Below are 8,219 nucleotides of genomic sequence, written 5' to 3'. Positions count from 1 at the left end.
GGCCTTCTGCTCTGTCTAATCTGACAAACAAATTAACAGTGCACATGATGTATAAATAATAAACCCTAACAACTCCCCCTGATAAGTTACCGTTTTTACAGGTAACTTAAAAAACACAGGAAGCGGCACATCTTCGAAGGACCGGGTGACCCAGAGAGCATCTATAATTAGTCAAGTATCATTAATTAGGAATCAAAAGTAATCACAATCAAAGCTTCACAGACCAAATGTTCTCACTCAAGACCACAGTTTCAGCATTTAACTACAATTTGGGTGTCATCTAATTAAAGGAAAGCTGTTTTAGTTTCCTATGCGCACATTATTTTAAGTTACCTTAGAGTAGATAACCTAAGCCTATAAATCTAATAAGGCCAAATTCATCTACTCTCACTCCCACCGGGAGGCCTCCTAAATGTGACCGCTCCTCATGGATAAACCATCTATTCAACTTTACCAATCATTCAGTCACAGTAGGGGACGTCACAGGACAGGTTGGGCCGTTCTCCACCGGAAAACGCTACCCTCTCTAAAAGGTAGTAAAAACCGGGGTGACCCCGGGGAAATCCCACTCTCGGCCAATTTGAGCAAGAAAACCCCGTTTTGAATCTGACCAACTACTTAAAGAACCTGTAAGGTTCAGAGTCTTTCTACATCAAAGAAAAAAGTGGCATAAAACGTGATCTTGGTGGGTCTGGAGCAAAATGTTTCCATGATTTTCATCAAAACAAAATCAAAATAAATCAAAACATATACATCACAATTAGGTTAAATCAAGAATTATCCTGGTCCGAGTTAAAAACAAATGGTGAATATCACTGATGATAATGAATTCTTTCAGTGTCTCTATCACTCATCAATCAAATTAATCAATCAGAGTCTCGTATGGCCTCCTCCACGGCCACTTTGTTCTCCATGCAGTCCAGCGGCCGATAGATGCTGAATCCATGTGGTGGTTCTCATGGGCTGTTCTCATCACAGTTCATCAACCCTTTCCTCCGGGAACCCTTCGACACACAGAGAGTGCAGTCAGTGTTCTTATCACGATAAACAATGTCTTCAATGAGCAATTCCTTATTCACTCAAAATCTAAGTGCAGTCACAACCAGATATTCTTATCCACAATTACTTTCCCTTTATCCCTTAAATCACCATTAAACTGACTACATTTAAATTAATTATCCATGGACTCTGTGTTTTTTCAGCAGATTATTTCAGTGTCTATTCAAAAAACAAAAAATAAAAATAAATAAAAAAGAAATCCCCAAAAACATTAAACATAACCTACCTTTCAATGCCTGGCAGTTGAAAGTTATTTATACCAGTATGTATTCAGCCTGAACATCCTATGGATGTTTCAGCTCATCATTTTTGTTCATATAAGCTCAAAATCACTGCAACTAATATAATCTAATTCAAGGAACCTGTAAATATTTAGAAAACATTTAACCCTTTTTTACACATTGTAACACTCAATTCATGGATTAAATAAATGAATTTTAAAACCATTTCTACATCATAGCATATTAAGTTTTAGTTTCGTCTAAACTTGTAACCGCATTTTAGTTTACTGCTACACCCTCCCCAGAAAATTATTAGAAGTTCTTTAATCTCTAAGGACAAAACCCAGCTTGGCGCAGATTCCCCCTATTAAAAACTCCCCCACCAGACCTTGTATCCGTGAATGTTAGTGCATGAAAGAAACCCCCATTCCCATGTGGATCCTTGTGTTCTTCGAGTCGTTAACCATGTGTGGGCGTGTTGTTACGTGACAGTATGTGTGTTTGTCTATGTGAGTGGATCTATACGTGGGAAACTGGTCAGGAGCCATCCCGCTACTGGTTTGGAAGAAAAAGTGTTTCTTGGAGTAGTGATCCTCTCCAACATGCAAAAAGTTCGATGTTCGGACAAGTCCATCAGGTTTCCCTCTGTTACCACAGCAGCTTTGAACCATAAGAGTCTTGGGGCCATGTGTCCCCACACCCCCTGAAGGATAAGTCTTTACCTGTGTCATCAGCAGTATCACATAGAGGTAGAAGGAAACAGTGCGTCAAAGGTGTTCCTCCCTTCAAGAGGAAATGTCATATTAAATTGTTCATCTGCTCAGAGCACAGGATTGTACTCTGACTCGCTGCTGCGTTCCCAAAACCCAGCAGTACACAGTTCCCGAAGGTGTTGAATTCGACTGCACCCCCTCTATGCAAAGTGTCCAGCTATAGTCCATTTAAAATATTCTCCAAAAAGCAGTGCTCCGATGAGAAAAAACAAACAAAACAAAAACAAAGAACAAAGAACAAAATAAAAACAAGAAAAAGAAAATCTGTTCCAATATCCCCAGAACCAGTAAATAGTTGTCATATCTGGACCCCTGACCAGATCCAAAAATGTGCAGGAAACATAATCTCTTCTCATATGTGTTCTCTCAAATAAACTAAACACTAAAGTGTGCATCCCCTCTAAAGTATTAATTTCAGCTCTAGTGAAGTAAAGTCAGGTGTTGTTATTGCTTCATGCATTAAAAGTATGGTTACCCATCCCCCAAATTGTATCTAGCCCCTCAAATGCTATTTATAACTCTGCTTGCAGTAAAAAAAACAAACAAAAAACAAATAAAATTAATCAAAACAAATAAAATAAAATAAAAATAAAAAATAAATGGTGAAGTTTTAGTCCCTGGGCCTGATATTGAATCGCCATAAGCTCATTAACACTATAAGTCTTCATCGTTATTGCTTATATTGAAAGAAACCGTCATTTGCTTTAAACATTTGCTCCTAAAATGTTCTAATTTCTCCTAAATTGCATTCTGTTGATGCAACTTTACCATTCCCAAAAGTTAAAGTTTCAACTTGTTGTCCCTTTAATAATATTATGCTAATTAACAACTGACCAAACTATTTATCAAAAAAACCCAGTCTAATTTATCACATAGTAAAACATCTCTAAATCCTCTTTTTTATTACTCTATTTAAGAATATCCCACCCCCTGATGATATAAAGAAAAATTTAGCATAGTTTTTCATTGTGAACAAGAAATCTGGTGTGTCAGTTCACTTATCTTTTTTTTTCATCCGTCTTGTCCGATGATCCCATGACCTTCCATCAACTCATCACTGCCAGTGTTCTTTTCTCGTCCAAAGCAGTGGGCATCCAGTCATTTCCTTAATGTCTGCATCTCAGCAGCTGCACACCATCCCTCCTTCTGAAGTTTAGGAGCAAAGTTAGTCTCTGTGCCCCTTGTAGGTTAATCCATCCTGCGACTCAAGAAAGAAAGTGTCCAATGTCTCTCCAAACAAAAAGATCCATTGTTCATTTTGAAACATTCCCATCCGTAGTGTAGTCAAAACTATTCAAAAAATTTTAACATGCGTGCCACGTCTTTTTTTGTGTGTTTTTTTTTTTCATAAAGGCTAAGATGTTAGTAAACAAACAGAAAACAGAAAACAAACAAACATACAGACACAAACAACGACAAACATGTAAGACAACAAAAACCCCAGTGGTGCCTCCGACTCCTCCAAATAGTTGTTGGTTCATCTTGTCATTCGTTAAATGCCTCTTTCAGCATGACTGCTCTTAATGTTCCACCCCAACAAAAGTCTGTGAGCTTCAAACCACCACATCAATCTGTACCTCATAGGTCATATCAGAACCAGAGAGGAATTAAAACAAACTCAGAGCTCACCAGAATGGCCTTCAGCCGGGAACAAAACATGCAGCCACAATCTCTACACCCTGTCTCTGGCATGCTGCATTCTCACACCATCTCTCTCATGTCCTGATCCATGGTTCCGATCCAGTCCAGTTGCTAACCAAGTCAGTCCAGTCAGTTCGAACCTATTCAAATCCTCCTATCAAAAAGTTTTCAACTATCTGAAACCCTCTCTCTCTCTTGCTCTAGTCACTCTCAGCCAAGTTGTCCATTTCACATGCCAGAACTTCTGCAGCTGTTGGGAAAATAAGGGTTAATGCACATCTTAAACAAAACACAATGAAGGATGAGACTTTTGTCAGCCTGTCCTGGAAGAAAAAATGTTAACATTTAAGGATTGTTACAAACACAGCCTGAAAAAGAAAAAAAGGAACATGTTTAAGCAAAACGATCTCCTGATCCTCCTTAAATGGGCCTCTGAATTATCATGCCTGCTCCCTGACAGCCGCACTGTCACTCTCTACAAGCAGGGAAAAAGTAAATGACCCCTCTGGTTTGTTACCAGGAAAAAGCAATCAAAAAGTTCATCAATTAGTCAATAGTTAATCACTTCATTCACAGAAATTTGTAAAGTTAGCAGAATTTAACAAGTCATGCAAAGAAGGTAAGGCCCAGATGAACAGTGAAAAGTGTTAGTAATGATTAGAGATTCAAATTAATCAGTTCGTGCCTAGGCAGTTTCCAAGCGGCATTATACACAGATAAAAATACTTATGGATAAAAACTGAAGGCTGAAAAAACCCAGGGTCAGGTCACGCCGAAATTGTTCTTAACTCTCCAGCCTTGTTTATAAAAGTTGACCCCGCTAATCTGCTGAGCTCCTGCGGGTATCTTGGCCATATGCTGTGTCCAGTTCCAGCTCGAAGTTTGCTATATCCTGTTCCTAATCAATCTCTAATGAAATCCTAATGAGAGAAAAGTGAAACTAATCAATCTCTAATGCAATTCTAATGATTGAAAATGAAACTACCTTTAAATTAAAATCATGTAATGCCCTCGTCTGAGATTTTAGTTTCCCAAAAAGTAAAAACACCCATTCTGCTTCTTTCTGGATAGTTACTTATATATTTAATTTTTCCTATAATCCATTAATCTACAGTATCTCAGCTGCACTCCACACCCAAAAATTACCTCACACCCTACAACAGCAACCTGCTCTGGTCTTGTCAGGGCCTCTCATAGTTGGGGCCCCTGAGCAACCTGTTTGATACGATTACCCTTCTGTTATGCCCCCAGAGCTCCTTCTCAATCCTGTAAAAATGCAAATCATGTTAATGTCACAACAAAAAATATTCTTAATCATTCCCAACTTGACCACACACATTCTACCTCACATGCATTCCACATTTAGGACAGACAGACAGACATTGGCCACATAAAGTTTGTTTAATCCATCAGTATCAATGTAGATTTATCTTCTTAGAGGATTGTTTTTCCCAATTTAAACAAAAGTCATAATCTTTTCACCAGTCCGGTCTTAAGACCTCTGCACCAGTGCTTTTCAGCCTCATTTTAGGATCCTTGTTAAACTATATGTGCACATTTATGGAAACCTAAGATTTATTTGCTCACGTTAGACACCAAAATAACTTTTCACACCCAATGATTTTTAATTCTAAACGTCCCCCAAAAATGACATGTTTGAATTTTCAAATATGAGAACACCTCTAAGGGGTTCTGAAAAAGTGGTATGTTTTGTTTTTCTCCTGAAAATCCCATTACCCGTGTAGTTTTTTGGCAGGTGGGCACATAAAGATTCATGGGGCTGTATCTGGCCCCCGTATTAACCATAAAAGGACAGTTGCTGCCCTCAATCAAAATATCTATCACTGCTGCTGGAAATTTCTCAAAAACCACCTCCATAACTACACAACTTGTGGGATCCCGGCCTCCCTAGTATTGCTGCATTGACTTCCTTTCTCTAATTCTTACTGAACCCGCACTTCGATCTTCTTTGCCCATTTCTCCCCTTCTCTATCCAACTCACCCTCCATTTCATCTACTGCTGTCTGCCTCTCTTTTATCCACTGAACTCAACCGTCCTAATTTATCTGTTTAATGTAACCCACTCTATTCTGAACAGTTGACTGAGTAAAGATCCATTTAATCCACCTTAGAGTATCCTCAGTGATCAGTGTTTAATTTATATTCACTTTGCTAAAGTTTGACAAACTTAGCTTGTGTGGTCTAACATTTTCAAATATAAGCTCCTGAATCAGTCACTCTAAATGCAGATTACAATACCATTCTAGTGTAGTAATTGGTAGATGTCTTTAAGGTAAAAACTGCTTCTAGACTCCTGGGCCCTGCTTCTGCTGTGATCGGCCCTGTGTGCACTCAGTCTCTCTGTGTCTGCTTTTTCCTTTCTCTCCTGCCTCTAAGTGAAAGGCTGCTCTGTGTGATCCACCTTCTGGAGCTCAATGTTGGGCCGGGGTTGGGGTTTACCGCACTGAAAATGTACTAATTGATCTTCTTACCTTTAAAATGTTAATTTCAAGACATCGTAAATTGTAAATATATCAACCTCTTATATTTTAAGCTTTCCTTTCGAAGGTTCACCTCCAAAAATCACAGAAACATCGACATTTTCATAACAATAGGAACTGAAATGCTGAAATGCTTTATTTACCGCCTCCTCTATTAAATCTTGCATCTGAAACTCCTTTCGTACCTCTTGTCCCAATTCTTCCTCTGTAGGCCTTATTTCACAATTTATCTGACCTTCACGCAACTCCATAACAGGCATCTGCACACATGGGTTTGATGGAAACATTGCATCACCAGCCTTACGAAATATTTCTCTGACACCTTGGTGTGGACTGGGGTCCATAATAGGCTCTGTTTCTGCAATATTAGATGTACTCATGAAAGGTTTTTCTTACCCTCTGAAGTGTCGAGTGCCTGCTCACCTCCCTGAGCCCCGTTTTGCTCCACCTGTTCCTGTTCAGGGTCCTTGTCAGAAAAATTGTTACTAAAATTGAACTTGGTTTGTCTAATCAAAACCAAAAGTTTTGTTTCTACCTTCTGGTGTTTGTCTCGTCCGAACACACCAGCACCAGCCATTTTTTCACGAGCTTGTGACAATCTATATTTTAGTGTATCCAAATAAAAACCATGTTGTGAAGTGTTTGGGGGGGGGGCCCCTCTAATTCCCCAAACATTCCATCTTCTCTCATTTTTTCAACCCATTCATCAAATTTTCTAATGTGGTGTTCTGCATCCTTCAATGGATAACTCGCCATGATCATATTTCTCCCTTTATCCAGACTCGCTTTTAACGAGGTGTTTCTGGATTCAATTTTCTAGTCCACATGCATCCATCTTTTACACCTTCCGTTCACACAGTGTATAAAATTAGACCTCGACGTCTTACGTGAGATCCCTCGGTGCTTTAAACTTTTTACCTATAAACTTCAGTGAGCCGCTTCTCTGCTAAGGAAGTGCGTCCGTCAAAGAAATACGTCCGTCAGTGAAAAGGAAAAAAGAAAGGAAATTTAGAGAAAAGAAAAGATTTAGATATAGTTCCGCCTAGTTCACTCCACCAACTTTTAGGACTAGACAAACAAGTTACCTAATCCGGGCATCAGTCTCTTCTAGTTTTATGAGGAATATCATTTTATCGTCTCTCTCTTTTCCTTTTATAAGAGAAGAGAAGGAAAGAGAAAAACACCTCAAAAGGTCCGTTTCAACCTGACCCGCTCGCTTATTTCCAGTCTCGGTTTTTCGTAAATGTCCTTATGGGAGGTATACTGGCAAACTCCAGCCGGCTATGTGACTGGTTTCTGTCTGTGCGTCTGTTTTCAGAAGTGCATCTTTCGTGTCTGCAGGCAGACCGGGAATAAAATCACCGTCCCTTTCTGCATGCAGAAACCGTTGGGCTTTCCAACCAACTTATCCTAGTGAGCAGTATAGTTCTTGAAGACGTTTGCGCAGTCGCCTTCAGTCGGACTTTCAACCGCTACCCACAGCAGAACGCACGACTTTCTTTCTCTCTCTCTCTCTCCTTTTTTTTCTTTTTTTTTTTATGTGTACACGTTCGCAATGTAAAAAAAATTAAAAACCAACAAATACAACAAAACAAAAACCGCAAAAACAAAAACTAAAATCACTCTGAGCAATTTCTCTGTCCTCTTTTGCATAAAAAGCTTCAGCTCACTTCAGAAAATCACAACACAGCCAAAGTGTTTTAACAGTAAAAACACTGGAGATATTTTGTAATAAGGAATCTCCTCACCTTATCAGTTGTTTCGGCCGCAGGCTGTGGAGCTTTTTCCGTCGGTGGCTCTGTTGTTTTGCTTCCAGGTCACGGGCGGAAACACCAATTTGTTAAAGTGAGAAGGATTTGTCCCCTTCAAAGTAAAGGCTGTAACGCCCCGGGGCCTCCTCACACGGTTCTTTTCCTGGGAGCAAGTTATTTACTACTCTTAACTCAAACTCGTCAAAACCATATAAAAAAGGACTATAAAAACAGGAGTAAAAAAGTAACAGAGTTTATTCTAGATCAGGTCGT

At 39.3% G+C, this 8,219-nt stretch overlaps 1 long non-coding RNA gene across 1 annotated transcript; it reads right to left on the bottom strand.

The window, feature by feature from the left end:
• Nucleotides 1-5,447: 5,447 nt before the first annotated feature.
• Nucleotides 5,448-8,145, bottom strand: LOC119779703. Its single transcript, XR_005280269.1, has 2 exons — nt 7,944-8,145; nt 5,448-6,661 (listed from the first exon to the last, which is right to left on the bottom strand). It is a non-coding gene; the product is annotated as an uncharacterized LOC119779703 (long non-coding RNA).
• Nucleotides 8,146-8,219: the final 74 nt, after the last annotated feature.

Source organism: Cyprinodon tularosa, unplaced genomic scaffold (assembly GCF_016077235.1).
Source record: "Cyprinodon tularosa strain WSP-4 unplaced genomic scaffold, ASM1607723v1 ctg150, whole genome shotgun sequence".
NCBI lineage: Eukaryota > Metazoa > Chordata > Actinopteri > Cyprinodontiformes > Cyprinodontidae > Cyprinodon > Cyprinodon tularosa.
The sequence above is the reverse complement of the archived record's forward strand: the minus strand, read 5'-3'. Positions and strand labels throughout refer to the sequence as shown.